Here is a 7,184-nt window from a genome sequence, read left to right as displayed (position 1 = left end):
ATTTTATTTTTTTTGGCTGTTGTTCAATTCGTTTTTAGCAATTCACATGATAAGGTTTACACTTTCCAGCATAAAAAAAATTATCATGTGAATTGCTAAAAACGAATTGAACATTGTGGTGAGCTAAAACTGATTAATTGTGCATAATAATTTCTAGTAGCAGTAATTGAACTATTTTGGTCGCTGATCTCAAAAGAGGTTAAGGCTAATCATGTGAACTAAAACAAATGTTGAACTATTTTGATAAGGTTTACAAAGCCAGCAGTGGCCTCAAGATTGCTGTTGAACTTTGTGGTGAGCTAAAACTGATTAATTGTGCATAATAATTTCTAGTAGCAGTAATTGAACTATTTGGGTCGCTGATCTAAAAAGAGGTTAAGGCTAATCACCCAAAGATTATCAGGTGAATTTCCTGGTTATATGATTCAAACTGCATCCTTTCTAGGTCATTAATTCTCAAGCATCGATCCCTTGTTTCTTAATTTCAGCTTGCTGGGGTTGTTGCGGTTGAAGTCACAGGAGGGCCAACCATCGACTTTGTTCCAGGAAGAATGGTTTGAGCTTCCTATACATTCATGATTGTTATATTCTTGTTCGTTATTGTAACAATAGTACCTGATTATCGATGTTATACCAGGATTGCGCAGATTCTCCTGATGAAGGACGCCTTCCTGATGCAAATCAAGGTACGTACGTATTCTACCCTCTCATCAGTAATATGACAGTTTAGTAGTACATGTTACTAACAGCATAAAATGGGTTGCAGGTGCCGGACATTTGAGAGAAATCTTTTACAGAATGGGGCTTTTTGACAAGGATATTGTCGCGCTTTCAGGAGGCCACACTCTGGTAAACTACATACCTTAGCTTGGACAAGATTACAACAATGCTAGGACTAACCTAAACTAGTCATACATGACTTGTGTGCTACCTTCGCCGAGTATAGTCGTCGTATACTCTAGAGCTGCTGAAATTTTGCCCCACTCACAGTGGAACAATTACATGAGATGAACTTTGAGGGATTTTAAAAGATATATACTTCATATATAATGTGAGATTTAGATTTCAAGTAGACCTTAAATCTCCCTGTGATTAGATTTTTACGCAATTTTTGCCCCTCCTGTTTAATTTTTTGCTTTTATAGTTTGATTATCCCATATTTACATGATTTTATTGTCAACTACAATGTTAGATTTTTGAGAACAAGATGTATTGATAGTTGTCGTAATTTATAAAATACTAGTTATTCTTTGACCTCTCTTTATGTCAGCATTTCCATGCAATTATAAGCATTGTATTCCTTTTCACTTTGTTGCTTGATATTTTAAGTTTGTGAATTGGTACAGGTATATTTATCACCATTTGATGGGACATGAAGTCGAGATGCAGGTGGTTTGAAATACTTTGCCTCGTCGATTTGGCGCTCCAGGTCTTCCAGAGTTGAATGCATCTCAGGTATTATATTCTTGTGTTTAACATTGTTCTTGTAGGGTACTAACTTATGCGGTATACTACTCTTCATAATAACCTTCTCTATTACATCCAGTGTGTATATTATGTGGTTTGTTAATTGTTTCTAATTTACTTTGGATTTTGATTTCTAGCTACAATAATCGGGCAATTATGGAGGCTGCTCAAGTACTGCTTTATTTCGGAGTTGAAAAAATCATCTATGTTTCTGAAATGACGCACTGCTAAATAAAGGTTTTTATTCTTAACTATACCACTTCAAAGCACTATTTCTTTTCAGAGTTTTTGATTCAAGCACATTCTAGCTCTTATTCTCAAACACCTAATACAGCTTAAGATTCAGAAATGTTTCACGGTAATACATCTGAGCTTAATAGAAGTATCAACATAAATTAAGAGATTAAGTTCTGAAATAGATAGTTGCTCTTATGTTCTGATCCTGCGTCCGTACTGCTCATAAGCGCTATTTATAGAAGAACAAAAAAGTGAAAAACAATATGAAGCTATTAAAGTGAAGTACATAACTGAAACATATGAGCTAATTAATCTTATACTTCAGGCCACCTAAGAACATAAGGACTTTCGTTCCCAATTTTGAACTAAATAACCTAAGGACTCATTTCAAACTTATTACATGATTAATATGCTTAGTTTTAAGTTTTCAATACTCGTTCCAATCGATGTATGCACATTTAAGGATCATTGGATCGTTATAGGTCATATTTAGGCTAAAATTACATTTTCGCTCCCAACTTTGAACTAACAAACTTAAGAACTCATTTCAAACTTACTACATGATTCATATGATTAATTTTAACTTTCCAAGACTCAATCCAATCTATTTATGCACATTTGTGACTTGTTTGGCCATTATAGGTCATATTTAGGCTAAAATGACATTTTCGCTCACAACTTTGAACTAACGAACCTAAGGACTCACTTCCAACTTATTACATGATTAATATGATTATTGTAAGTTTTCAAGACTCAATCCAATCTCTTTATGCACATTTGAGACTTGTTTGGTCGTTATAGGTCATATTTAGGCTAAAATGAGGCATTTTCGCTCCCAACTTTGAACTAACGAACCTAAGAACTCATTTCAAACTTACTACATGATTCATATGATTAGTTTTAACTTTCCAAGACTCAATCCAATCTATTTATGCACATTTGAGACTTGTTTGACCATTATAGGTCATATTTAGGCTAATATGACATATTCGCTCCCAACTTTGAACTAACGAACCTAAAAACTCATTTCAAACTTACTACATGATTCATATGATTATTTTTAACTTTTCAAGACTCAATCCAATCTATTTTTGCACATTCGAGAGTTGTTTGGCCGTTATTGGTCATATTTAAGCTAAAATGACATTTTCGCTCACAACTTTGTACTAACGAACTTAAGAACTCATTTCAAACTTATTACATGATTCATAAGATTAGTTTTAAGTTTCCAAGACTCAATCCAATCTATTTATGCACATTTGAGACTTGTTTGGTCGTTATAGGTCATATTTATGCTAAAATAAAGCAGTTTCGCTCCCAATTTTGAACTAAATAACCTAAGGACTCATTTCAAACGTATTACATGATCAATATGCTTAATTTTAAGTTTTCAATACTCGTTCCAATCGATTTATGTACATTTAAGGATCATTGGATCGTTATAGGTCATATTTAGGCTAAAATGACATTTTCGCCAGAAGATGCTAATAAATATGACTTTTGAATGTGCTGTTACAAACTTAGCAAAAAATTATGAGTAACAGATGTCATTATGATTCGGCTATTTGATGGTTTGATATCTATAAGCTGAATCCTAATGAAATGCATAGCCTTTATGCCCTAAGGTACCTAGGTGATTTCAGTAGTTCACACTCTCACAGCCTTCATTAGCTCCAAGCTTTATTACTGCTACTCTTGATAAGTCACTCAGTCCAAACTTAAGATGATTAGTGATCTCTCAAATTTGCAGTCATATAAACTCCTTTACCTTATCCAAGAGTACTCCATCAATATGGAGGGTGATACTTTGAGCTTAACCTTTTCTGCCTCGTCCAATTACCTCTCCTATTCTTGAGTCTTGATTGTTTAGGAATGTAGGAAGTTAATCAGGGTTTGTCTTTTAGGATACCTCTCCCAAACCTATCTTGTAGAGGTGTATTATAGATGAGTGAGTCATAAATCTTTCTTGTTTCTCATTCTGGGTCTGTTATTGGAAGACATTTTTGCGAGCTACTGAAATGTTTGCTGGCTCGGTCATTTTTAACAGCTATCTTAATTAACCTTTAAAAGTTGCTTCAAAGCACTGCCCAACGACCTTCAGTAGAGTTGTGGCACGATCAAAACTTAGTTTAGGTTTCTTTTGGAAAACCTATCTTAGTTTTAAAAGGAACAAGGCACACCAAGATGCACAGGTATGCACTGATCTGTACTGATTTGTTTGTGATGTCTTAATTGACATGTGTATTTGGAATTAATGATTGGCACGTACTGTACAACTTTGTACCTTATTGCACAATGTTTTGCAACATAATTGTTGATATATTAATGTTAGTTATATTAGAGTAACTTGTATTTGGTAAGATTAAGTACATTTTGATATGTTGTAATTTAATTATATAGGGCTGCTCCTCCCAAATTTAAAATCTAACATCGGAAATTCAGAAAAATTATATATATATATATATATATATATATATATATATATATATATATATATATATATATATATATATATACATATATATATATACATATATATATATATATATATATATAAACACTAATGGAATACTACGTAAATTGTTGGGCACTAACTTAATTGACTTAAATGACATTTCCGCTCCAAACTTTGAACTAAAAAACCTAAGGACTCATTTGATTCTTATTACATGACTAATATGCATAGTTTTAACTTTCTAAAACTCATTCGAATTTATTTATTCACATTTAAGGGTCATTGGGTCGTTATAGGTCATATTTAGGCTAAAATGACATTTCTGCTCCCAACTTTGAACTAAAGAACCTAAGGACTCATTTAATTCTTATTACATGACTAATATACATAGTTTTAACTTTTTAAAACTCATTCGAATCTATTTATGCACATTTAAGGGTCATTGGGTCGTTACAGGTCATATTTAGAGCTAAAATGACATTTCCGCTCCCAACTTTGAACTAAAGAACATAAGGAATCATTTGATTATTATTACATGATTAATATGCATAGTTTTAACTTTCTAAAACTTATTCGAATCTATTTATGCACATTTCAAGATCATTGGGTCGTTATAGGTCATATTTAGGCTAAAATGACATTTCCGCTCCCAACTTTGAACTAAAGAACCTAAGGAATCGTTTGATTCTTATTACATGACTAATATACATAGTTTTAACTTTCTAAAACTAATTCGAATCTATTTATGCACATTTAAGGGTCATTGGGTCGTTATAGGTCATATTTAGAGCTAAAATGACATTTCCGCTCCCAACTTTGAACTAAAGAACATAAGGACTCATTTGATTCTTATTACATGATTAATATGCATAGTTTTAACTCTCTAAAACTCATTGCAATCTATTTATGCACATTTAAGACTCACTGGATCGTTATAGGTCATATTTAGAGCTAAAATGATATTTCCGCTCCCAACTTTGAACTAAAGAACCTAAGGATACATTTGATTCTTATTACATGACTAAAATGCATATATTTAACTTTCTAAAACTCATTCGAATCTATTTATGCACATTTAAGGCTCATTGGGTCGTTATAGGTCATATTTAGGCTAAAATGACATTTATGCTCCCAACTTTGAACTAAAGAACATAAGGACTCATTTGATTCTTATGACATGACTAATATGCATAGTTTTAACTTTCTAAAACTTATTTGAATCTGTTTATGCACATTTAAAGATCATTGGGTCGTTATAGACTTATAGGTCATATTTAGGCTAAAATGACATTTCCGCTCCCAACTTTGAACTAAAGAACCTAAGGATACATTTGATTCTTATTACATGACTAATATGCATAGTTTTAACTTTCTAAAACTCATTCGAACCTATTTATGCACATTTAAGGCTCGTTGGGTCGTTTTAGGTCATATTTAGAGCTAAAATGACATTTCCGCTCCCAACTTTGGGTCGTTATAGGTAATCAATTAATTTTTCTTACTCTTAATTGATTCGTATTCTAGACTATTAGTACATTGTCATTAGTTGCTTGAATGTTAAAATGTGACATTTCATTTGCATTTAATCGATCTAATGCTCCCATCAAAATTTTGTTTTTGTAAAGGTCTATTCTCCGAAGACTGCGCCTTATGCTAGTGAGGAAAATGATGTGGTTCGTGAGCAATGGGCTAAGTTTTATACCAGCATGTATTTATTATTGATCTGAGGGCGCTTGATCGAGTTGGTTTAGATGTTATAGAACAATTTTTTATGTTGAAATGTATGCTTACGTTGAAATTGGAACGTACATATATTTATTTAAATGTATATATATGGTACGTGCACTTTGGTTTTGGGATATATATACAAAACACCAGTTATTGTTTTTATATTTGTTATACAGGTTGCGATATTCTATTATTGTTGTGACAGGTTTCTATATTTGGTGCAAGGCACTCTAGGTATCCCTAAACAAAATTAAAATAAAACTAAAATTTTCCCGCCAAAAGTGCTTTGTTGCAGCGTACATATATATATGTACGCTGCCACAAGGGTGAAAAATTTGGCAAAATTTCAGACTTGTTGCAGCGTACAAATAGATGTACCCTGCAACAAGTGGGGTCTTATGCAGCGTACATGAATTTGTACGCTGCAAAAGACCCATATTTTTGCCACAATTTTGCGACTTGTTGCAGCGTACATGCAAATGTACGCTGCAAAAAAGTACTTTTCGCAGCGTACATTGTACGCTACAACAAGTTAATACTTGTTGCAGGCCCCCCAGTTGCAGCATACGATGTACGCTGCAACAGGGGTCTAAAAGCCCGCTGCAATAAGGGTTTTTTCTACTAGTGATACAGTTATGCCGTTCGGACTAAAGAACGCAGGAGCAACTTATCAAAGAACAGCAACAACCATCATGAGCGATATGATTCACAGGGAAATTGAGGTATATGTCGACGACATGATTGTCAAACCCAAAGAACGACATGAGCATACCTCAGTACTTCGAAAGTTTTTCAACAGGCTCAGACAATACAATATGAGGCTCAATCCTCAAAAGTGCGCATTCGGGGTAACGTCAGGCAAGTTGCTCGGATATGTTATCAGCTCTCGAGGCATAGAGGCTGACCCTTCAAAAATCAAGGCAATTCTCGAGATGCAACCACCAACGAATGAAAAGGAAATTCGGGGTTTTCTCGGCAGACTACAATACATCAGCAGGTTCATTTTAAGATTCACAATGATCTGTGAACCAGTATTTCGAAAGCTCCGAAAAAGCGAGCCCAAAGTGTGGGATGACGATTGTCAGCATGCATTCGAAACAATCAAAAGCTACCTTTCCAACCCACCAGTACTAAAACCAGCAATGCCAGGGATTTCCCTCAGGCTTTACCTCACAACAACAGATTCAGCAGTGGGGGCTATGCTTGCTCAAGAAATTAAAGGCAAGGAGAACGTCGTATACTACATAAGCAAAAAGCTGATCGAGTATGAGACCAAATACACTCAGCTCGAGAAACT

At 34.0% G+C, this 7,184-nt stretch overlaps 1 long non-coding RNA gene across 1 annotated transcript; it reads left to right on the top strand.

The window, feature by feature from the left end:
• Positions 1-775: 775 nt before the first annotated feature.
• Positions 776-6,049, top strand: LOC130469331 (uncharacterized). The gene is made up of 4 exons (XR_008929815.1): positions 776-849; positions 1,347-1,455; positions 1,605-1,704; positions 5,785-6,049. It is a non-coding gene; the product is annotated as an uncharacterized lncRNA (long non-coding RNA).
• Positions 6,050-7,184: the final 1,135 nt, after the last annotated feature.

Source organism: Spinacia oleracea, chromosome 3 (genome assembly GCF_020520425.1).
Source record: "Spinacia oleracea cultivar Varoflay chromosome 3, BTI_SOV_V1, whole genome shotgun sequence".
NCBI lineage: Eukaryota > Viridiplantae > Streptophyta > Magnoliopsida > Caryophyllales > Amaranthaceae > Spinacia > Spinacia oleracea.
The sequence above is the reverse complement of the archived record's forward strand: the minus strand, read 5'-3'. Positions and strand labels throughout refer to the sequence as shown.